Below are 25,224 nucleotides of genomic sequence, written 5' to 3'. Positions count from 1 at the left end.
CTCCCCTCTGGAACAAACATCTATCACTTTGAAGGCGGTTTGAACGCCCCCTTTCCCTCTGCCCTCCCCGCCCCCCGCCATCTACTGCCCCTTGAGTCCTCAGCCTTTCCTCTGATCTTTGTCCGTGGCTCTGGCGGGCAGGGCCAAGCTGCAACCCTGAGCACTCAGACACCTCACCATAGTCTGGTTCATCCTCGAAGATGTCCAGCGTGCTCCGGGCTGGCACCGAGGGGCTGCTCCTGCCCTTGTGGGGCCAGTGCCTGGAAGATATATGGATTTAATCAGGCGCCTGACAGGTAAAACACCGAACAGTGAGGATAGTCTGTTCTCCCGAAACGTGGAGGATGGAAGCCCAGTGTTTACTTTGGAATTGAATGAATAACATTGTTCTGGGAAAGGAAATTAAAAAAAAAAAAAAAGAAAAAAAGAAAGCAGGCTTGTAATTTGCAGTGGGAGAAGAACAGATCTGAGCCTCCTGCCCTGGCCTAACACCCCTCCTGCAAAGTTTGACTTGGTCCTGTACTGTTAAACCCTAAACACACGCTGGCATCCAGAGACTAGCGCATCTTCCCGGCTTCTCTGCCAGAGCCCATGCAGCTGCCAAGGGTGCACAGCTGCAAGACAAGAGGCTTTTTTGATTTTCTTTAACAATCAAAACTAGGGACTGGGGATTTAGCTCGGCGGCATAAGTGCCTGCCTTGCAAGTGCATGGTCGTGAGTTTGATCCTCCGTACAAAAAAAAAAAAAAAAAAAAAAAAAAAAAAAAAAAATTTAAACTAAATGCCCTTGAAATTCTGAATGCTGTGAGACCCATGGGAGCTGATTAACTGGGGTCAGGAAGGAAAGGGACACTTGTCTCACCCCACTAGGTCCCATTAAACCCCCCAAAGCCAAACCTAACAAAACGCACCCCTCTGCTGGGCTTGAAGAATCCCTTTTTAAAGGAGATGATCAAGTCATTTTTAAACACTTGGGATGGGAGAGGAGGGTAGTTCTTTGGTCCTGGCGGGGGGTGCCTTGGGGGTGGTGGAGCAGGGATGTCTGAGGGTCTCCAGGCTGGCACTGAGGGGCTGCTTTTGCCCTGTGGGCTCAGCGGAGGGAGGCAGTAACAAGGGGGCTTCTGGCCAGCATTGGGGATCTCATGTTGGAAAGAAGCACTTCTATGCCTGGCAGAACCACTTGGGACCCTAAAAGTTCCCCAGCCCCATCTGGAGTTGTCCCCAGGGTCAGGCTGAAGGAAGTGCCATTCACAAGGCTGCTGAGTCAGTAGAGTGTTGGAGAGCGTTGAAGCTGAGTATCCATGCAGGGCTGTGGCCTGGCCTGGGCCTGATTGGACTGAGAACGAGGAGACATATCAGGGGGCAGGATAGGCCACAGCTGAGGCCACCTGGAGACTTTCTGGATAGTTTTCCTTAATAAGCATCTTCTGTTGCTCTGAGGGGTCCTTGAACACCACCCAAGACCCTGTTCAGGTTTCCTCCTTTGTCCACTCAGCTCCTTGCTTGTTCTGATTAAATACTGGCTTCCCGGAGTCAGTTGGTGGGCCGGCCGGCAGAGGCCCGAGCTCTGCCTAGGATTTCACTCCTCCTGCAGCCCTAAAGACCACGCTGCTTGTCTCATTCCTTTGAACCTTTGTTGTACACAGTTTGGGGGTTGAGGGTCTAGGCACAGACCCCAACAGTAGGTCCCCAGGCAGAGGCTGGCGTAGGACCCTTACACCCTGGCTGGGTGAGCAGGGCACCTACCTCTCTGTGTGGCTCCACAATCAGCGCCTGCCCGGGGCTGCCTGCCCACCACCTTCTGGGGCCTAGGTTGGCAGAGTGAACGGAAGGCCACTTTGAACACTTCAAGGCCTGGTCGGGGCCCAGGTGTTGTTACTAGGCTTCAAAGTTGGAAACTCCATAAAAAGTTCACTGGTGAACTGATTCTTCCTGATTGCCGCCAGGGAACATTGCCCAGTGCAGCACCCGGGGCCTGGTTCTAAGTGAGACAAGAGCACGTGTGTGGCACTGGGGGGGGGGGCAGGACTCTAGACTCTGCTTATTCTTTTTTTAACCACTTAATTATGGAATTATTATCAGTGCGATATAACCGCACTGAGCAGAATTGGAAAACAAGAGAAAAAGAAAATATTCCAGAAGTTGCATCTTAATACAATAACATTTATAGTCATTTTTTTTTGTTTTTGGAGACAGGGTCTCATGTAGTTCAGGCTGGTCTTTAGCTCACTATGTAGCCCAGGCTGGCCTTAAACTTGTGGAGATCTTCCTGCTGTAGGCTCCTGGGTGCTGGGACTATGTTAGTAGGTGCTTTTCTTCTGTGTACTTTTTATATGCTATCAATCAGCATATGCATGAAAAATAACCTGCCTTCACCTTTTAAGAAGTTAAGCATTAAATCAGAAGCATTCCCCATTCTTAAGGCTGTGATGCTCTAGAAATGAATGACTTGTTACACATTTAGATCTCTTGCAGTTTTTGAAGATGCCTTTATAAGATGCCTGTATTTCTCCATGATCATTTTCAATTTTTCTTTGTTTTTTAAAAATAACTTTTTCCTGATGATAAAAGTAACACATTTTTATTTTTTAAAAAGCAGACAATCCAGGAAGTAAAAAGTTAAGAGTCGCCTGTCATTGTGGCACCAGGAGGCTGACTGTTGATCTTGGATGTATTTCTTCACGTACATATTAGAGACAGGATCGCTACCACATGGGAGATTTATAGGTCCCCAGGGCTGGGGGATAAAATTGGCTGAGAAAATATTATTTCCAGGAGGGACTCGGGTGTGATACGTGTGGATCTGAGCTGGATGACATTTTCATTCAGCATGTGGGCAGTGCTGTGGGGTGCCAGTGTGGTGGCCTTATTGGGGACAGTTCTGGTCATGTGAGGCCACTGCAGGGTGAACACACGGAGCCCTGATTTATGGCCATGCCAGTAAACAGGGCACCTGTGACTGTCTCACAGTGTATGTTACAGAGTGACTGGGGCCTCCTACAGCCTCTACTAATAAATCCTGATTGTCACCAGGGAACAGAGCCCAGCCCAGCACCCAGGGCTCTGGTTCTAAGTGGGACAAGAACACGTGTGGCACTGGGGAGAGTGTGGCCACTGGGCTGTGCCTCAGTGGGGTCCTTCTCCCTAGCACTGCGCCCCGCACCTTGCCCAGGAGCAGGGTCTCTGGAGCCCCCCAGCCTTCCCCAGGGTGCACACCTGAGGCCCCTAAAGGCTGAAGAGGCAGGAGGATGGGATGGAGCAGAGAAGGGGAGAAATTCAAACCCACCCGTGATCCCCTCTGCTGGCAGCTCTGGCTGCCAGGGAAACCTGTTCACCCCAATGGTGTGGCCCGTAACATTTCCTCAGGACCTCGGGAAGCCAGGACTGGAGGAGTCACCCAGTGCACTCATCTGTGCCCCCAAAGGGCTCATGGGCTCATGCAGAGCTGGACCCACAAACCCATCATTCATCAGGGGAGCACAGCCCCTGTTGTCCCTCCTCCTGTCCCCTGGGATCTCATTGAGTGATTCAGGCGTAAATGTGACAGTGGGGGTCCAGACGGGAAAGCCCAAATTTGAGAGGGTTTTGGAACCTTCTGGACAGCTTTCAACAAACAGCGAGGCATCTGAGTTAAAGGTCTAGAATAGGATGGGAGGGATCGCCGTGATTATAACTCCGATGACAGTGCCTGGCAGGGGGGCTTGAGACCTTCTTGGGGGCCAGGTCTCAGGGGTCTGTGAACAGAGCTCAGCATTTTTCAGCAGCATCTTGAGCAGGAGGAGGGAGAGTTCCAGGGGTTCAGCTGGCTGCCACTCCTGGGTGCCCCTCTTCTGTGATGCCACCCCTGTACCTGGCTCTGTCATTCCCCTAGGTGTCCCCGCCCCTCTTATCTCCTGTGCCCTAGTCACACCCTCCCTTCACAGCTGCCACAGCTCAAGTCCACCTGTCTTGGGCATCTCTCCAAGTTTCAGGCAATGCAGTAGTTCCAGGGAGCAGGCCATTTTGAGGTACTTCACGCCTTTGTTCAAGTGTCACCTTCTTGGGGAGTCTTTCCCTGTGCACCCTCCTCAAACTTACCTCTGCCTCCAGATTCCTGACCCCAAACTCTAATTAAAACCTTGCTGTGTCCCTTGTTACCTTCTAAGTCACCACCTCACTCTTTCCTTCTGCTTCTCATCTTCCAACAGGGCAGTCTAAGCCCCTCGGAGGCAGGGCTTTATTCGTCTCCCTGATGAAGGCAGCACCAGACCAGAGCACAGTGCCTGGAACACAGTAGGTGCTTCTGCAAAATGTGGTGAGTGCTTGACTTTGTTTTTGGTACTGGGGATTGAACTCCTGACCTTGTGCTTGCCAGGCAGGCGCTTATGTTGCTGAGCTAAATCCCCAGCCCTAGTGCTTGACTTTTGAGCAACACTTTCACATGCAGCGCTGCTCTCTAAATGCTGCTTGGTTGGCTGATTGACAAATCCTCATCTTGGAGAAGATGGATAGCTGAGACTAGGAGACCTATTCTTCACAGTCAAAGGCGGGAGCTGTGGTAGACTGTCACAGCCTTCCCAGCTGGACTGAAAAATGCCTTTGGAATCAGATGCTGGGGGAGGCGATGGGCCAGCGCCAGGACTTCCCAAAGAGCTGGAGTCAGGGTTGGCTCCATCTCCTGTTTGTCAGCCCCGGCACACAGACAGAGGCCTTCTGCTGCCAAGGGCTTTGTTTTATTGTCGTTGCAGTTGGCTCCCCTTTGGGCTGCAGCTGCCAGGGCAGCAGCTCTTGAGCCGGGGCCGCTGGGCTTGAGTAATAATAGCAATTTCATAATTCTCACCCGAGCCACACTGGAAGGAACTGCTGCTGGAGGTGGCTGAGAACCCCAGAGGCCAGCAGAGAGGCAGCAGCAGCAGCAGGAGGTGGTACGAGCTGTTCTCCTAAGCTTCCTCCCGGCCCCAGCCGTGGGCTTGGCCCAGGAGCTTCCTGCAGCCCAGCCCCAGTTCAGTTTTTCCAAAGCCTGTCAGAGAAAGTGGGCTGGGATGTTTTTCTTAAGTCCTGGGGACACAGCTGAGGATTCTCAGGTGGGAGATTCTGATGTCACCCTGTAGACTCTGCCACACACAGACTGCCTTGTGGGCAAGAGAGATTGCCGCCTGGGCACATTTGGAGACTTACACCTGATACATGCACCTCGTGAACTCCAGAAAGAGGTGCCACTGGCTTGAGACATCACCCTAGAACTGTTCTCTCCAGCCCTGAGCCACGAAGCCCCAGTGTGGGGGATAGTGAGCCTTTGCACCAGCCCTGGTCTGAGACACCCTGGGGTCTGGCCTTGGTGTGAGCCTGTTATGCTGCGTGGTTGTCTGGGGACCCTGCTTCTTGGGAACAAGAAATCATCCATGTCCCAGAAGCTTCCTTCAGAGGGCCTTCTTGTGCCACCTGTAGGTGAAGCCAACAGGGCAGGGGATTTAGCTCAGCGGCATAAGCACCTGCCTTGCAAGCAGGCAGTTGTGAGTTCGATCCCTGGTACCGATAAAAAAAGAAAAAGACAAAAAAAAAAAAAAAAAAAAAAAAAAAAAGAGAGAGAGAGGTGAAGCCAACAGCATGAAGAGCTCGGAAGACCCTCCAGCCACAGTGTCCATTCAAGGGGCCAGGTTATAGAGGCAAAAGTGTAGACATAAATCCTAAAGAATCACACAGGGAGCCCTTGTAACTACTGGCTATGCAGTCTCATGCTGTCCATCCTTCCAAGCACACATTCAGGGCCGAAGAACATGCCGGCCCCCAACACTGATATCTGTTTGTCCAGACTTCCTCCAAACCACACCCTACCACAGAAAGCCTGTGGGGTGCTGCATAGAAATGGACTTCTCGGTCCCGAATACTGGGGACACCGCCAGCCTTCCTGGAGTTCACAGCATGTGCTAACCTGTGACAGGCTCTGAGCTCTGCACTCACCAAGCCTGTCTCATTCTACAGAATGCAGAATTTCCCAGCTTGAGCCTTTCCCCGTCACTACCTTAATATCCCATAGTACTGGGGTTCCCAAGTAGCCTGCTGGGGAACAGCCCCTGAGGACGTCCTTTGGAAATAACCAGTGGTCAGCTGGACCAACTTGGCACATTCAGTCCTCGACCCTAGGTGATTTCATTTACACCTGCACATGCCTGGTGGTGCCTGCTGACGGGGTGAAGACCCCCAGATAGGTCTCACTGGTGAGAGCCAGGAGCAGAGCCTTGGTGCCAGGTTGGTGAAGCCACTGTGCCAAGCTGTTTTCAGAGGCCAGAACTAAGCACAGAGGAGCCCAGACCCTCACAGAGTTAAAATTGCATGGAAGTTTGGCTTTAGGGTACCTGGGCTTCAGCACCAACTCCAGCCACTTTGTCTGGCACTGTCATTTACTTCCCTAATCCCAGCAAAGCAGTGGCCCAGACTGTTAACTTTAATGTCTCTTCTCCATCACCTGAAAGGTTACAATTTGTCAAACCCTCTAGTCCCCAAAGTTGACATTTCCTCCCTTCATGGCCTAGTCTCCTGTGGCTCAGTGAAGATAACCCAAAAATCATAATGGTTTCCATTTGTAACTACATCTATTTTGTCTTTTTGAGACAAGATCTCACTATGTAGTTCAGACTGGCCTTGAGCTCACTTTGTAGCCCTGGCTGGTCTTGAACTCACAACGATCCTCCTGCCTCAGCCTCCTGAGTGTTGGGATCACAGGTGTGAGCCACCACGCCCGGCTTGTAACTACATCTTGATCACTATAGCGACTTTCCTGCCGGTGTTTAGGCTGCACACTTTCCTGACTGTCCACAGCTATCCATGGTGCCCAGGCTTCTTACTGTGCACTGCTAACGTTGTGGGTTGAGAAAGCCATAAGAAGTTAGCTGTGATGTCACAGTGATGAGGCAGTGGCAGTGGGTCGGTGCGAGGTTGGACATAGAGCTCACTTGATTAAGCAGCAACCCTATAAATTGGGCAGAATTGGCATCTTTACCTCATTGCTGCTACTGAAGAAAGTGGTGCCCAGAGAGAACTGAGCCCTGGTCCGAATTCATTTGAATCCTCAGAAATAGGATGAGGAACTGAACTTGGCTCTCCTAGGCTCAGGTCACTTTGCATCTGCTCTGGGACACCAAAGCTGTCCTCCCAGGCTAAGGTGGCTAACTTTTGTGGTGGTCTCTTCTGAGCAGTTTATCACACAAATACACATCCTGACATTGCAGTTTTGCTTTCCTACGTGCTCGATTTCCACTTTTGAATCTCTTCATTTAAATATTTCTTTTACCTTTTAATTATTTTTTAAATATGTTTTGAATCTTGCCATACATTTGCTGTTAAACTAGAGCCATTTGACTGTGGAATGTTCCACAGCCTAGGTTTTGCCATGCATCCTTATGGTGCCGCTCAGCTGCTCCCTCCCTGGGTGGTTCTCGGAAGGTGGTGGTTTGACCTAGGGCTTGATCACATTCACTAGATGATAGGTAGTGGTTGCTCTTTCCTCAGGAGCCACATAAGTTCTGGTTATTTTGCTTTTTGGGCTGTTTAGCTGTTGATATCTGATGCTAGCTTGATTAAAACTGATGAATCCATGCAATCTCTTTGCCCCAGGGCTTTAACCTTTGTGCTGTGCCTTGTGGAGTGACCCCATTTTTCTGATGTCCAAAGGCTCAAAATTTCTTGTTAACTTGTGATCCAAGTTTGAGAGTTTGCAGAATTCTTGTTTGACAACCTTGAACTGTTATGGAAAGGAAGGACCCTGTGGAGACTCACCCCACTGCCTGACTCCTCAGCCCTTCTCAAGGCCATTTTTATAATGGGTCTGGTCACAACAGGAAATGATCATGGTAAAGAGAGGCCTCTGAGGTGCCAAGCAGTCAATGAGGAAGGAATATATTCAACAAATGGTGCTGTGAAAACTGGACTTCTATGTGCAAAAATAATAAAATTGAATCCTTACCTCACACCATATCAAAAATTAATGGGTTATAAGTGGAAATATAAAACCTAAGACTTTGAAACTCTTAGAGAAAAACATGAGCAAATCTTCATGGCCTTGAGTTGGGGAAAGTCTTCTCGGATTCAATGCCAAGTGCAAAAGAAGAATAATAGCTGAATTGGACCTCACAAAATGTAAAACTTTTGTGCTTTCAAGACTTCATCAAGAAACTGAAAAGATAACTCATAGGAGAGAAAACATTTGCAAATTAACTGATAAAGGGCATATATCCTTATATATATAAAGACCTTTATAATTCAACAAGAACAATAAGCATTTTTAATGAGCAAAAGATCTAATTAGATATTCTTCCAAAGGAAAAGGATACAGTAAATCCCTGGCTTATGAAGGAGTTCCATTCTGGGAGAATGTTCATAGTCCAACAAAGTAAGTCTTAGTCTGTGTTTTCACTTTTGTCTCCATGGTTAATACTGTGTGCTCTCTAGCACACGTCACTTCTCCACATCACCACACTTCCTCCTGCTTCCGGACATGCTGGGCTTTGGCTGAGCACTGTTCACTGTGGCACTGTGTACAGTAAGCACAGACCACAACTGTGACACTGTCTGGGTGACACGTGAGCTACTTTCATGATTTGTTTGCACCTATGAATGTTCATAAAGTAAGGTCCCTTCATATCTGTGAAAGTTTGCAATTTGGATATTCTAAAGTTGGGGAGTTATTGTACATGTCCAAATGATCGATATGCACATGAAAAATGTTCAGCAATGTTACCCATTAACAAACCATGGATCAAGACCACAATAGGATACTACTTCACCTTGATGCTTAAAACAATGGAAAAACCATAAGTATTAGAGATGTGGAAAAATCAGAACCTTCAGGCATTGCCAGTGGGAATGTATACTGCTTTAACTTTTTTGAAAAAGTTTGGAATTTCCCCCCAAAATTTCATCACGAAGTCAGTATGTGACCCAGTAACTCTACTCCAAGGTATATACCTAAGGGGAAGGAAAAACATATCTACACAAAAAACTTCCGTAAGAATGTTGGAAGGGCAGCCTGGTGGGTGGCACACACCTGTAATCCCAGCACTTGGAAGACTGAGGCAGGAGGATCATCATGAGTTTGAGGTCAGTCTTCGCTACATAGTAAGACCCAGCCTCAAACGGGTTTTTAGCAATGTTATTAACAATAGGCAAAAAGTGGAAACCATCCAAATGCCCATAAGATGATGAATGGATAAATATGGTATTGCTGTACAATTTTAGCTATAAAAATAGATATAGAGACACTCCACAATATGGATGAAACTATGTAAAGGAAGCCAGATGAGAGAAGTCACAGAATGCATCCTTCCATTTATATGAAATATGCAGAAGAGGGGAATCCACTGGGACAGATGGGAGACTACTGATTGCCAGGGTGAGGAGGAGGAATCAGGAATGTCTGCAAATGTACAGGATTTCTTTTTGGAGGTGATAAAGTTGTTCTGGAGTGATGTTAATTGCATGACTAGGAATATACTGAAAACACTGAATTGTATAGTTGATGATGTATTGTGTGGTATGTGAATTATAAACCAATAAATGCTTCCCCCATAAAAGAAGGGGCTCTCTTGATCCAGAGTGCTTGAGTTCAAACCCCTGTTCTATATACATGATCTTGAGCTAGTCAACTTGTCTGCTCTGTGCCTCAGTTTCCTCACATGTAAAGTGAAGAAAAGAGAGAAACGCTTGCCTCATAGAGTTGTTGTGAAGTTTGCATGAATTAATGGAATGGTTCTTGGGCCACAGCAAATGCTTCACAAGAGTGAGCTGCTGCTTTTGTTTTTAATGACCTGTGTCATGATGTACGATGATCCGGGTCATCTGTGAATGAGTTAAGAGCCAAAAAGACTTGTTGTAGGCTGTTGGCAGTGAAGGCTTGGTGTGAAGTGATGTCCACAAGCTGGGACTATGGTGAGGAGGTCTGGGTAGCTCCCATGTTGAAAGAACAACTCTGGAGCCCTTAGTCCATCTGAACACACATAAATACTGGGTCTGGCTCAGGCCTGTTGGCTGCATCTGTGGAGAGTCACGAATCCCTCCTTGAACAATGGCAGCTATTATGAAAATCTAGAGACTGTGAATTGGATGCTTTCTCCAGGCCAGACACTGATTTGGAGCTGCAACCTTCTAAACAGCAAGACTAGAAATGGATGCCCTTTGGAAGCTGATTTATTGAGAGGTTTCTTGATCTGGGTCAGATTCCTGCAACATTTGGAAAGTGACGACTATCGCATCATGATTTCCCCCCAGTGACCAAAATTATAGCTGGTAACTTGAGGCCAGTAAATTTCCCTGCAGCAGATGTTAAACTCTTTTAAGAGATGATTAACAATGGGAGACTTGGGCCCTATGGCAGAGCAGCCAATGGTGTTGCCGGAGTCGATGTGTGAGGTAAGGGCACATCTAGACCCAGGGGTGGTGGGGAGCACAGGTCAGAGGCTGCAAAAGCCCACAGGTTGTGGTGTAAATCAAGCCCGTGGTCCTGCGTAGCTGCACTTGTGTGGCGACAGGAGACCTAGACAGGGTGACGAGACACCTGGGTTTGATGCTTATTTTTGCCAGCAGTGTGACTCAGGGCAAGAGATTTTCCTGCTCTGGGATACAATTTCTCCATCCTTTAAAATTAGCAGGCATATGAGATGATCTCTAAGGTATAAGTTTTAAACTGATTTATTCTATTAAGAAGAATGCAAATGAATCCACTGTTTACTGCCAAAGACTCTGTCAACTTTAGATGAAGGAACCAGGATGAGTTACAGGATGATAATGGCACAAAGCATGAGGATGGGTCCCGACATCTCCTGGTGTGCCCCACTCGGCTCTCTGGAACCAGGCGGAGAGGCACACGGTTGGAAAACATGTGTCTACACCAGTCCCTTTGAGAGATGCTGAATGGTTTTGTTTACCTTTTCACAGCTAAATTCCCTACCTGTTCAAGTTGTTTTGTCTTTCCTGTGCTTGTCATCTGCTCACAAAATATATGTGTTAACTATGCATGGTGCACACTTATATACATGCCTGTCTGTTATGGTCAGCAGAACACATTATGAACCATCAGACACAAAAAACAAAACAGCCTTCTATGCTAGCTCTGGGAAAATAAGGCAACACTACAGTATTCTGCTTGTTTTTAAAAGGTTAACAATTCTGTCAATCCGACATTCATAAAAAAAATGCTTGAAAAAAATTGAAAAAGAAATGCTTTATTCTGGGCTGCAGAATAAACACTAAAAAAGAACTGAGTTGTTAATTTAAAACTCTGAGCACCTTGGGACTACTTGACCCTTGGTGTCCCCTTTAAGCAGCATTGCTGCTCAGTGACATGTACATGTACATGTACAGCTGGGAAGAGCAGGGGACAGGACACAGGGCGACACCTGAGGTGTCAGGCTGCAGTGAAGAAAAGTGAATTCCACCTCAACTCCTAGCATCCTGCACTGGACATCTTTGGGGTCAAATCCTGCTCCTGGTGAGTTACATAGACCCTGGATTTTTATTTTTATTTTTTTTTGGTACTAGAAATTGAACCCAGGGCCTTTATACTGAACTAATTCCCAGCCCTTTTTATTTTGTGACAGAGTTTTGTTAAAGTGTTAGGTGGGGTTCAAGTCAGTGATCTTCATGCATCAGCCTCCCAGAGTTCTGGGATTACAGGTATGCACCATGCTGCCCTGCTGGATCCTGGAACTTCAATGTCATCCTTGGACACTCATGATGTCATTATAGTGGACCCCTCTTCTACATTTTTTTGGTAATAAATTGCTTTTGTAGATGGAGCCATTTTTGTCTTCCCAACTACGAGTGTCCTGTGAAGAAGCAGATGGAAGAGACCAAATTCCCATTTTATAAACGAGAATGTGGGGATAGACTGGTCACCCAGGTCCTGAGAGGCCAAGAGGGAAGGACAGCTCTGATCTCCATTTCTACCTTTCCCCAAGACTACAGGGCCAGGGTCACTCCGGAGCCACCCCTGTGGAGATGGCCACAATGGGCCTCCCAGCAGCTGAACAATACAGATGAGAGAAACCAGTTGTCAGCTTCAGCTCAGCAGTAAGAAAACCGAGGTCCTCACTCTAACTCATTGATTGTGCACAAGTGTCATTTCCTAATCTAGGTTTTGTGATTTATTTGTTCCACACCCAGAGGGATACAGGGCTGTGGACTCTGATTGTTTCCAACAGAGGCAATTCATATTGATGTTTCTACACACCAGAGAAGTTACAGTAATTAGTAACAACCCACGGCTCCCAGTGCCCGAGATCTTGCCACTCTGCAAAGAGCTTCTGTGTCCTTCCAGACCCATCAGTGCCAAGCATGTCCATTAGCCAGGGCGTCACTATCTCTAAGGAAACGAAGGTCCCCTGCAAATGTGTAAGTGCTCCTGTTTTGCAGATGGAGACATTGGATTACAGAAGGCAGCTTTCTTTTGTAGGGTTGTAGTACAGAGAAGGAATGTGAAGGGGTCACACAGGAGGTGCAGGAGGGGTCATTGGCCACTGGAGGGCAACCCTGAGAAGAGATCCTTCCCAGGAGTCTCTGGGTCTTGGGAATGAAGTTACATTTGCCAGGTTCCCATTGGGTGGAGCCGGAATACTTGCCTTGGGCTACCAGAAAACGGCAGGGCTGGGGCAATCTGGGCCTCGGGAGGGCAGACAGAATGACCTGGGATGTGAAGGGAGAGCAGTCCTGCCACACGCGGTGACAAACCACTGCCCTGCCAGATCATGTGCAAGAGGAAGCAGCCCTTGCTGCACCAAGCTGATGAGTGAGCTGCCTTCCCGACCTGTCCCCTCCTGGCCTGGGCTATTCTGGGAGGCACAGGTGTGAGGCCTGGCTCTGGGCTGTGTGTGTGTGAAACCCGCCTCGGTTTCTCCCACTTTCTCTCCCTGACGTGTTTCCATCCCCACTGCCATGTTGGCTCCAGAAGGAACAGTGACTTTGACAAAAGCAAGGGCATCTTAGATAGAGGCTTCTCCCCAGACTTCCTGGGGCTTCCTAGTAGAACAACCCAGTCCTACACTAAAGTAAGGAAGAGCTGGCTGCTCCTCTGGCTGTGGTGCCACGGTGTGGTCCTTACTGGTACATTTCTCAAGGCCTCCCACCTGTTGGTGTGGGTTCCTGGGGGTGTCATGTCCCAGGTAGGGGCTGGAGGCCTGGCAGGGGACGGGGCAAAGCCTGCACAGATGGCCGGCACAGGACTTCTTGGAACTTCTTCACTGTACTGTGACTCTACCTGGCTGCGGGATGGTGAAGCAGGTGGAAAGGTGGAAGGCCGCCGAAGGTGTTCCTTGTCCTCCCCGCTCTGTGGCATAGGCGGGGCCCAGGCTGGTTCTGGTCCATGAGCAGAATGCTGCGTTGATTCTGGGTCAAGGCCATTCAAAGTCAGTGCGCCCCTTTCTCCTCTTGTTTCCTGGAGGTATGAGTTGTTATGGGCTCCCCTGCAGGATGCAGAAAGGTACCTGGCCTGCCTGAGCTGTGCAGAGCCTCTGGGTCAAGCGAGAAGAGGTTACCTTATTTGGTGTGGAGAAGCAGACAGGAAACCAGGTGGAGCTGGGGTAGAAGGAACTAGGGAGAAAGGAAATAAGGGGAGAGGGAGGAAGAAAGGGGGGCACTTTAGGTCTCCTTCCCTGTGTATCCTTAGACCTGAGACCCTTTGGAATCAAGGAGACCTTGGACAAAGCTCCAGCTCCAGCTCCAGGGAGCAGAACCATGTGTCTTTGGAGACTCTGGCCTGGACTTAGGAGCGCCCTGGGTGGTGGCACTGGTGTGAGTGGGGACTGCAGAGAACCAGAGGCAGCGAGATATAGTTCCTCACAGGAGCTGTGCCCGGCTGCCTATGTGCTGACCAGGTGTGCTGTTCTCCCTGGTCGCGGGCTGCTCTTAGGGACAAGCCTGTGACCTGCCACACCCTTCGTGGTTAAGCCACATAAGGGCTGGTTCCGTTTTTCTCCTTAGTGCTGTTTTAAATTTATTTCAAGTGGATAATATGTATATGTTTGAAATACTAAAAAATACTGACCCTTGGTGACACGGCTCTCTCCCAGCCTGTCCTTAGCAGTTCAGTTGCCGTTTAACCTCACAGGTTGCCATTTTTATTAGTTCATTATTTTCATCTAGATGCTGCTGGCAAATCTGTGACATGATTGAGACTCGAGTTATTTTTGTCCTTGGTTTTCTAATGAGAACTACCGCACCGGCTTTGTCTATTTTTGTACTGTTATTAGTCTTTTTTCTATTGATTTAATAGGTGCTTTTTATTTATTATAGAGATCATCTCTTTGTTGCAAAAATTCTTCCTATTTTGATATGATTGATTTTTTAAATATTAGGGTGTTTTCTGTTGCTGTTGATTTTTTAAATTTTTGGTACCACGAGTTGAACTTGGGACCTTGCACTTGCCAGGCAGACACTTATGCTGCTGAGCTACATCCCTGGCCCTTGTGTTTTTCATGCGGAAGAAGTTTTTGATTTTCATGTATTGGATAGGTCCTATTATAGTTAAGAAGACTCTTTCTATGCCAAGGCTTTCAAAGAATTCTCCAATGTTGTTTTCTAGAACTTTTATTGTTTTATCTAATGTGTTTAATTTGTGATTGTTTTTTGAGACGGAATCTTGCTATGTATTTCAGGCTGGTCTTGAACTTACTATGTAGCTCAGGCTGGCCTCAAACTCTTCTCCTCAGCTTCCTGAGTGCTGGGATTATAGGCATGTGCTATCACATCCAACTTGATTTTGTATTTTCTAATTGAGTGCCACTTTTTAAACTAGCAATCTAGTTGAATTTTTTTATTGAATATTTTTTTAAAACAATGATTTGAAATGCCACTTATATCACAACACAAACTTGTAGCATTTGGGCCCATTATTGTCCTTTTCATCCTATGCCATCTGCTAATTTATTTATGTTCCAGTGTTGTAGCTCCTTAAAACATCCAGCTTGTCCACTATCTGGCAGGGTAGGACCTCACCTTTCTCCTTTGTGTCCAGATTGCCTGGACCACTGTTATTTATATTCCTATAAAAATTTTACAGTTGAACAACCTAGTTCAGAAAGCATGTTGACAGTTTTTAAAATTAAAACATTGAGGAAAAGATTAACATCCTTCCCTTCTTCAGGTCTGTTCCTTCTGTCTGTCCTTCCTTCGTTCTTTTCTTCCTTCCTATTCAGGACTCTGTGACTTGACTTCCCATTTTCCCAGGGCTTTCTGAGGCCTCTTAGTCCTAGTCTTACTTAGGGACAGAGAGTCTTTGGGACATGGGAACATTTCCCGGTCCAAAGAAAGCTTAGTGGTTCCTAGTGCTAGCAGTAACGAGGGTGCTGATGACCCCCTTCATCCTTCTTTGAGCCAGACTTCCCTGCCTTGGCCTTGTCTGGCCTTTGGGTTGGGATTTGCGGGAGGGGAGGGTCTGTTACCGACACCTAGAGAAAGAGACAAGAGAAGGGGGCCTTGGAGGTGAAGGAGAGAAACACCATCTGCGTATCCAGAACTGAAAGCCAGCAGCCCTGGACAAAGATAGAACAGAGCCTGAGGAGGGCTGTGGGTTGTGGGGTGGCCTGCAGGCAGTGCGGGAGGAAGAGGAACCAGAGGGGGCAAGGGTGGGGTGTGGGGGTGAGCAGGATAAACAGGGGAGCAGGGGAAGGAGGAGGAAGAGGAGGAAGGGGAGGAGGCTGTCTGTGCACAAGCAGGTGCAGTGGGACAGAAAGAGAGACAGAAACCGGAAGGCAGACCTTTACTATGAGGATAGTGTTGGAGGAGCAGGGAGGAAAGGGAGATGGGGCAATCAGAGCGAAAATAATCAAAACTTGCATGCATGCATCAGTATACCAAAATGAACCTCGCTGTTCTGTGCTATGACTGTGCACTAATAAAGCAAGAGAGACTGCCAGGAAGAAGGGACAGAGGAGGGGAAGATGGACAGGCTTTGTCTCCTGCCCCTTGTGGAGATGGCCACCTCTTCCATGGACGTGATGTCTTCAGTTTCACAGCTACACATACGGAGATGTCTGCAGGCACACACATGCCCAGCTTGCAGGCCACAGACCAGCACACTGACATCCCCCAGCTTCTTGGAAGCCCTCCTCACACATTCCAGAGGCAACCAATGACCTGGGTTTCTGTGCTTAGAAACCCGATGCTGTTATTGTAAAGAAAAAGGTTGCAAACTTCATGGTTGGGACCGGGTGGGGGATGAGAACCCAGACGGAGATAGGAGCCCAGGCGGGCAGGCAAAGGGCCAATCTGCAGGGTTAGGAGAATGTGCCTCACTCCCCGTGTCCTTATGGCCCGTGCTACGTGGAACAGAGCATATGGCCCATCCAGGAAGATACCAGGACAACAGCTGGGGGGTTCACTTTGCTTAGGGAGAAGGTCACCCTAGTACCAAGGAATGGAGCCCACTCAGAGGAGCCCAGAGAAATGGAAAGATCAAAGTCTTGCTGTCTTTTCCTGTTCCCAAGAGGCCTGGAATGATGGACAGCAGTAACTTCTGTGGGTGTAGAAAGCTCCCTAGTTCCACTAGTATCTCTCCCATCCATCACTCTGCTAAAGTCTAGAGACTTCCTCACAGTGAAATCATAAGAGGACCCATAATTCTATGTCCAAACCCCATCTCAGTGAGACCCACTTTGGCCACCAGCTGGAAAGCCACAGTCCTGCCACTAAAACTTCTGGTTCTCAGATCTCGCCTACTTATTGCAATTCTACCTCACGTACGTACACTGGGCCTCTCTGCTATGTGTAGGAGGAAGAGACTTCTAGTTCCCCATTGCCTAAAGACACATAGGGTGCAGGATGGGCACCAACAGAAACACCTGCCCAGAGAACCGAGTGGCTCTGACTGGAGGAGGCTGAGGTTGGGGTGTGGGTGGTGTTGTATTTTAATATACAACTTCCATCTTTTTCAATGAAGGTACATTTTAGCCTGGAAAAGTTCCCTAGATTTAGCCACAATCAGAGCTGTACTTGGAAAGTATGAAGGGTTTTTCAGTGAATTTGTATGGGATTCACCTATGTAATACATTTGGGAAGAGAAAGTCTATTCTCTATAGTCATTTATGTGACACTGGGACACTTCCCGATGTACCTATGAGCTTATAATACACTTACAGGACCTCTGAGGTCACCCAGGCCCATAGCCTGATCATAGCCTGGACACCATTGAAAACCATTCTAAACTATGGAACTTTAGTGTCTACTAACTCCCTGGCTTTTTATTTACCAGAGCACTAGACTTAAGTGTTGAAAGATTAGTAGTCCAGTTTCAAATGGGAGGTGGAAGAACAAAAGGCTTGGAGCTGAGCATGGATTTGGAGCTAGGTATTCACTAATGGGGCTATCTTGAGGCCCATTGGGGTGACCAGGGCATTAGCACTCTCTGTGTATTTGGGTCCTAGAAGTTAAAAGTGCTGGTAGACAGGAAGTATGTGACAGAGCACGTGGGACATCTACATGACTAGCAAGTGTGACTTCTCCCTGGACAGGTCTGAGGAAGGGACAGTGACTGAGAGGGTCCTGGGGGCAGGGTTTGGAGATCAGCTGAGGAGTCTTGTGCCAGGTGGCAGAGAGTACTGAGCCAGGGCCAGGGCCAGGCAGTCAGGCACATGGGAGCCATGTGTTCCTGGCCAAGTGGCTGATGAGAGGCAGTCCCCTAATTAGAGAGAGAAAGTCCTGTTTGAAGCTTCAAACTGAGCCTCAAATTCTAATCAGCATTCTAATTCCAGTACATTTGGCAAAATAAAAACAGCTGTGGAGACAGCCAAGGAGAAAAAGACAAGAACTCGTCCCTGCCCTCAGCTGCCAGCTTTTGGAGATACCTGGCCATTTCTGCTGCGTCTTCTCTCCTCCGTCCATTCTAGACTTTCCAGGGAACCTGATACCCACAATCGGGCCTGTGCTCCAATCCCCCCAACCCCCAGGGAAACCCTCCAGGATCCTGACTGGTGCCTGTCCCCTTCCGCCGCTCTGTGTCCTGCCTGTCATTTCCGATGGGGTTGGTGGCGGGAGCAATCACACAGACGCCAGCCGCAGGGATGACAGTGGGTCTATTTTCAAGACCTTGGGCTGTGAGCAAGTCACAAGCAAAACCATAGAACACGGCTCATTGCCCCAGGATGCTACTTTTCGGCTACTGGTGGGTTTGGCCTGCATCCTCCCTGTTTTTGTGGGCCAGCAGAGAAGTGTCCACTTACATAGGATGTAATTTTAAGAGCTCTGCAATACCCAACTACCCATTGACCTGAAATAGAAATCCTTCTTGTAGGAGACATGTGTTGGGGTCAAGAATGCTCCTGCCAAAAGGAAATAGCTAGCTAGACAGAGCAACTGGCTCTCCCGGTGAGCAGGCGTGGAACCCAGGCAGCATTTTCTGTGGGAGCTGCTATGGCAGAGGACATGTGACATAAGATAGGTGGCTTTAACCTGGAGGCAGGGATGGGGAAATACCTGTGATCCCACCAGGAGAGGGCCAGGGGAGGAAGCTGCTAGTGGGAGGAGCCCGGCGAGAATGTCCTGGGTTCAAAGCAGCAGAAAACCCCAATTCTGATGACTCTTCATTGTCTTAGCCAACTGAGTGTGGACTCAAGGGTGCACACTGGCCCAAAATTTCGTGGAATTAATTTTTCACGTCTGCCAGTGTTGTCCTATTTTTCCTACAGTAGTCTACAAGGGTGTGAAATCCTACTACCATGGCTCCTAACAGAACCCAACCTCGGGGATGAGGGCTGAGGATCCTCTGAGTGCCAAGGGGCAGGGCAGGAGCTTTGCTCTTCATTCTCCTATGTGCTTTGATTGGTAAAGGAAGCAGAAATGTGGTCTTTGTCTAACAAGAAAATGAATTCAATGTCTAATGAAGCCACTTAGTGCTGAGAAGTAAGACACTTGCAGAAGCAATGATTGTTTCCATACCTGGATCAGTTGATGAACGGGAAGGAATAAAAAAATACTTAATCGTAATACTTTTCAATATGTCTTCTGGGCGAAGCTAGGCTGGGTTCAGAGCGGAAACAGAAGGGTCATAAACTGGGTAACCAAACATTCGCTCTACTGGTCTGAGGCAGCTCTGGGCTACGCCTGGTATAATTCTTAATAGCTCCTGCTTTTTCCTGTCAGGAAGTCCTCAGCTTGGACAATGAATGAGCAGTGTCAAAATGCTTCTGGGGAGAGCTCAGTATTCTTAGGGAAAATGAGCAGCTCGTGCATTTGGAGTGAAATGAATGAATGGGGGCCGAAGTCAGAGGGTGCCTTATTGAAATTCACAAATGTCCAAAGAGGGGGAAGCGTCATGCTTTTCTCCTTTGCTTTATTTTGATTCCTATGGAGCAAAATGGGCTCCATCAGAGGTGGACCCAGGTGGCACAGTGGCACAGCCTCCTGGCACCTGTTCTAAGTTGATGGCACTCTCTGGAGACATCCCTAAGGTCTCCAATGTGACATTTGCCCCTGGAGTTATATGATGAGACACCTCGGATGCTGGGTTTGGAAGGGCTGAGAAGTCATTGTTTCTTTCCAGTTGATCACTCCATGTGGCCCTTCAGTGACCTCAGTGGTCTCCTGTCCCTTTTCACATGCCTTGGTTTTTGCAGAGGGCAGTCCTCCCATACACGTGGTGTGAGCTGAGCCATATCCAACCATCAGTGCCTATCAGGGAGGTGAGCTGGACAGATGGTGAGAGGTGAGAGGACTCTTCTACCTGATGTATCAAAGGTGTGAGACCTGGACACACTGGGATTGGAGCCTCGGGTCTCTCCTCTCCTGGAGCTGGTGATGGGGAGGTCAGCAGCCACTACAGGCTGGGTCCTTGTTGGGTGACCTGTGGTTTGATGACTTCCATTTGCCAGCTGCTCTTCAGGGATGCTGACCCTGGGTGTAAAGGATACATGCAGGCAGTTGAGAAATAGAAGTGTGTATCTGGGAGAGAGAATGAAGGAGAGACAATCATGAATGTATCTGTGCCAGGACAGGTTCTGGAACACAAATAGAAGACTGAGTGGGGTTTGATCAGGTGAATCCACATTCAGGCTTCTGGCCAAGAAGATCCACAGGTTCGGAGGGTGGAGTGGACACACAGGGTGCAGCCTGAACCACACAGTGGCCCATGGCTCGGCTGATGGGAGAGGCACTTCTGGGAGCCCCTTTCTTTCCTCAGCATGAGAATGAGGCTTTCAGGGAGCACTGGGGACACCCTACAAAATAAGGTAAGTGCGAAAACCTGGGAGCTGGCTCTGAAATTTCCATCAACTTTGTACGGATGTATTGCTTTCACCCCTAGGTGCTCCGGGAGGTATTTCTCTGTGCTTTATATCCATTTCCTAGAGGGGAAGCAAGAAGCAGATGGGAGCGCAGAGGAACTTGAACTGAGGGCTCTTAGTTCTCTTGTCTGGTCTTGCATAAGTGACCATAAAATCATGCGCTCTGGCTTTTGCTTTTGAGCCAGAAATCGAATGTGTCCTCCTATCTGTTACTTCCTCCCTGGATGAGCATGAGCTCATGAACATATCACCCCAACTCTCTAACCTTCATCTTCTTAGAGATCAAATAGCAGGGCAAATCAGGCATGGTAGGGGCACGCCTGTAATCTCAGCCAGCACTCTGGGAGGCTGAGGCAGGAGGATTGCAAGTTTGAGCCTACCCTGGACAATTTAACAATTTAGTGAGGTCTGGTTTCAAAATTTAAAGGGCCGTGGATGTAGCTCAGTACAAAGGCCCTGGGTTCGATCCCTAGAACAAAAAGAATTTGGGGCTGTGGGGAGAGGTTTACAGGGGTTGTATTGGCAGTGCTTAAGAAACTGGCTGCTATTCTGGTACAGGATAGAGAGCAGTAAGCAACCTCTCAGGTCTCACCCAGTCAGGAGTCCCACTTGAGCCGCTTAAATACCACAGCCGTAAATATCATTGCTATTTCCCAAAGTCTTGCCCGAGTGTGTTGTGGCACTGCGATTTGAACCAAGGGGTGAGGCAGATGCAGACTCCATGCCTGCTCTACATCCTCCATCCACAGACATGGTTTCTGTTAAGACTGGAACCCCCCCCCCCAAAAAAAAAAAAAAAAAAAAGAAAGACTGGAAACCCTCCCTGCGGAGGATTTGCCATGGAGACCCAGTCCTCCCTTCCTGGGCTGTCCCAGTGGGTATGATAACCCAGATCTCCAGGAGCCTTCAATTGCCCCTTATTTCTGCTTTGGGGCTCTTGGCAGGTTTTGATCACTGATCATCTCTATTTCTTGATTCCTCCTGGCAGCTTTCTGAGAATGATAATCCTCTTCCAACCTACAGATGGAGATGGTGATCTCCAGATCATCCAACATGGCCTCCCTTCCTCCAGGGCCCTGTTTTCTTGCGGGAGATGATTCTTCATAAAGGAACAGGGTGGGTGGGAGCTCTGAGGTCCATGTCTTTGGGGAATCTTCCAGTGTTTGGGGAGGTGATGTGGTAAGGAAACAGGTGAGGCCTGGACTTAATGGACTGCTCAGTCCATGCACAGAGGGCCATGCTGGCCCTGGAAGCTCCCGGATCACCCTCACAATGCCCACTGTGCTTATGGAGTCTTTGTAACGGTAAGGACGAAGTTCTATGAGTGGAGAGAGGGCATCCGGGCTTTATTTTTCCAGCTCTTCCTCTGCGCAACCGTGGGGTACCAGTTAGTGTCTTGTGACTCTTTCCCCAGCTAGCAAGTAGGTGTCAGTGCAGGGTTACACAATGGGGATGCAGACAGCTGAGACTGTGGGAGGGGCTGCTTGGGACAAGGCCCATATTCAGGCAGCTTCTAGAAGAAGGCCCACCTTCATGGGGTAACATGGTGGCTCCAGGCCATGCTGAGGCAGGAGAGAGCTTCTCCCCAAGGAAGGAGAACACTGGTCATGGTCCCTACCCTTTCCTGCACACCTAGGGTTAGCAGCTGAGTGAGTCCAAACCCACCAGGCATTCCACTGGCTCTCGCTTGAACTGGTCTCGGTGGGTTTCCTTCCTCACTCTCCAGACAGAACTTCGGCCTGGATGGTGAAGGTGAACCTCCAATGGTAACTATGATGCTCTCGTCTTTTGATTCTCAGGGAATTTTGGCCTCAGCAAAGCAGGGTCATGTCTGCTAGATTTATAATTCATCACCTAAGTTTTCCGGATTGCTGATGGCTAGTCCTCTGCTCTGAGGCAGAAACAGCTCTACGTTTCATCATTTCTAAAATGTCCCTACCCTCTCTGCCTCTTTTCAGTATTCAATGAACATGAGAGTTGGAGGTGGCCCTGCTCCTGTGTCTGGGCCGGGTGGAGCCCATATCCCTAGGTCAGAGGCACCCTAGGGGGTGGCCTGTGTCCCTGAATTTTCAGGGAAAGTGTTGATTTCAAACAGCTTGCTGTGTTGGGAGACCATGTGTCAGCCTAGTACCAGACAGATGTGTCCTGAGTTTTCTTTCAGAAAATATGGTCAGCATAACTGGGAAGAAAGAAATCGGAGAGGACAGTAATTGGACCCACTGCGGGGTTGAGCAGGAAGCCACAGAGAAGCTCATTTCAGCTGGAGTGAGCAACAGTAGCTATCACAGCCACCAGGGTGGAAGGCTGCCAAGGCTGCTCCAGCCTTAGTGTTTCCATAAACACGTCCTGGCCAATGGTGGCTTTAAGCTCCTGCCCAAGGTCAGGTGATGCAGGTTTGCATCCTGTCCATCCATTTCCTGTCAGTGATCCTGGGCAATTTGTAAACCTGGAAAAATAGTGGGGCTTGTACCACCCTCGTGTTTGGGGGTTACATAAGCAAGTGAATGGAAACTGATCAGCACAGCACCTGGCTCTCAGCGTGAAATCTCCAGCAGTGGTCACCATCCTCCTCCTCCTCATGAGCTCTGCACCGGGCTGGGTGTGGCGACACTAGGGCGAGCATTACACAGCTCAAGCCTGTAGAGCAAACACATTGCTTATGGCCTGGGATTTATCCAGTCCATCTCTCTCCTTCTCTCCCCTCACACTCTAATTAATCATGGGTTTATTCAGTATCCTTCTAAAAATTCCACATCCCAGTGATTTTTGTGGTTGGTACACACAATATGATCACACAATATGATTTGGGGCAATACGATGCAGGCAAAAGTCATCAGATGTAGCAAGACTTCAAAAGGACATGACACTAGAGGAGTCCTTTTAACAGGAAGAGTCAGCGAAATATAAGATATATAGGTCTGATCTGGCCTGCCATCTGTTTTTATCAATAAAGTTTTATTAGAACACAGCCATGCTCATTCTACTTCAAAGTTTCTCTGCCAGCTTTACAAATGGTCAATTCTGGTATCTTGACTATCAATGGACTATTTTCTTTAGCCCCCAAATAAAATAATACATTAATTTTTATTGATGCTATCACAGCAAGTGAAAATGTTTCTGAGTTTTTACTAGTTTTTCATCTGCAGGGATTTTCCTGCCTGTTGAGCTAGGAAAGCAAAGCTACCCCTGCTGCTGGTTGATATGAACAATAGGCCTTTCACCAGTGCCTGGGATGGTTCATTGGGAGCGTCCCACTGTTTCTTCAGTGTGAGGAACTGGGGTAGTTGTTGTGGGTCCTGAGGTTGATTATAGATGACAGTTACTTTTTCCAAGCCAGGGAAGCAGGTCTCATGTTGTAGGGTGCAGGTTACATACACAAAGACATGAGCACCAGGAGTGGTAGTCACATAGGTCACCTAAAGGATCTGCCTAACCTATCTCTAAACCCTTCAAAAACTGAGATATTTGTTCAATTATTGTTCAGCACATTCTTTCCAGTTGAAGTCAGAGCTTGAGCCTTCTTGTCATCAGGCCCTCCAGGGATATAGGCAGTATTGACCACACCCATCCCCTGTCACTCACTTGGAGACTAGCCGAGCACCTACTACCTTCCAGGTCAGGAGTAATGCATCAGACCTTCTCTCCACATTCTCTTTCCTAAACTAAATGTCAGTGTTGAGGGACATTACAGGCACAGGAACTTGGGATGAGATGAGAACTGTGTCTTTTAGAAGTAGAAACAAGGAGCTGGGGATTTAGCTCAGTGGCATAAGTGCCAGCCTTGCAAGCAGGCACTCATGAGTTCGATCCCTGGTACCGATAAAAAAGAAAAAGACAAAAAAAAAAGAGAGAGAGAGACTAGGGAAACACATCTATGACCAGCCATCCTGAGATGCTTTCTCAGGACAGCCCATCCTGAGATATAAATCGGGCATTAGGATCACTTTAGAATGATGAATGTAGACACAATCTCAAGTATGGTTATATGGTTATTGTAAGACAAACTGTAGCTTATGTTATGTTTTAATTTTTTTTTTGTATCAAGGATCAAACTTATAACCTCATGCTTGCCAGTTAGGCACTTACACTGCTGAGCTAAATCCCTGGCCAGCATCATATTAATTAGGCTTGGATAAAATGGTGACTGTTTCAGAAATTATTACATATGGCAAAGATCGTATTGGTCCAAGGTATTTGTCACCTGTCTCTAGAAGGACTATTCCTCCCTACCTGTCATCATGTGGTACCCAGTGTGTTCCTTTGGGGCAGTTTACTTCCTGGCTTCCTTGTTGGGCATGGCCATGTGACTTGCTTCGGCCAATGAAACATGAGCAGGAAGTGGGGCAGACTATCCTTGAGTGGAACTTTTCAAAGCCACTGCTGGGTTTGACCGTTGCAACTGTTCTTCTGTACAAGAATGGTGGGTTCCAGGTGGGACTGCTCTTCAGCATGGGCTCCAAGGAGCACAGACTTGGGGAGCAGAGCCAGGTTAGGCAATGCAAGTGTGTGGAACAGGAGAATGATGTTTCAACCACTGAGATTTGTAGGTTATCACCACACATAATTTAACTAAAAGTGACAGAGCAGCTCCCAGTCCATTTTGCTTTCTGTAAAAGTGGCAGAATGCTAGCTAATGCCGTCCCTGATGCCTTTTAGTGCTGAGGCTCCGGGGCAGAGGGGAAGCAGGAGACAGAGTTTGAATTGAAGAGAAAATTGAGATCTTCTCAGGCTTTCTGGTAATTGAAAATGAGACTGTTCTACTTTCTAACAGGGACAAGAGAAACTATCACCTAGGGCCTGAGAGTCTGTGGTTGAAGACAAGTAGCAGTGAGTGAAATGGAACTCTTTTCTTGTGTTTCCAAAGCAAGCCCATTTAATACGTGTTACCTTATTTTTTGTTTTTATGTTGCAGAGCATTCACACTGAGCTCCTATTGTGATCCAAATACTGTAATCCCTTTTCCTGTTCACCTTACAGTCCAAAAA

General features: G+C 48.1%; 1 long non-coding RNA gene across 1 annotated transcript; it reads right to left on the bottom strand.

Moving 5' to 3' along the window:
- Positions 1-19,172: 19,172 nt before the first annotated feature.
- On the bottom strand, positions 19,173-24,598 carry LOC134473839 (uncharacterized). Its single transcript, XR_010044301.1, has 3 exons — positions 24,470-24,598; positions 22,767-22,876; positions 19,173-19,850 (listed from the first exon to the last, which is right to left on the bottom strand). It is a non-coding gene; the product is annotated as an uncharacterized LOC134473839 (long non-coding RNA).
- Positions 24,599-25,224: the final 626 nt, after the last annotated feature.

The sequence above is a fragment of the Cavia porcellus genome, unplaced genomic scaffold (genome assembly GCF_034190915.1).
Source record: "Cavia porcellus strain 051 isolate PalLab524CR breed Dunkin Hartley unplaced genomic scaffold, mCavPor4.1 scaffold_28, whole genome shotgun sequence".
NCBI classification, from domain to species: domain Eukaryota; kingdom Metazoa; phylum Chordata; class Mammalia; order Rodentia; family Caviidae; genus Cavia; species Cavia porcellus.
The sequence above is the reverse complement of the archived record's forward strand: the minus strand, read 5'-3'. Positions and strand labels throughout refer to the sequence as shown.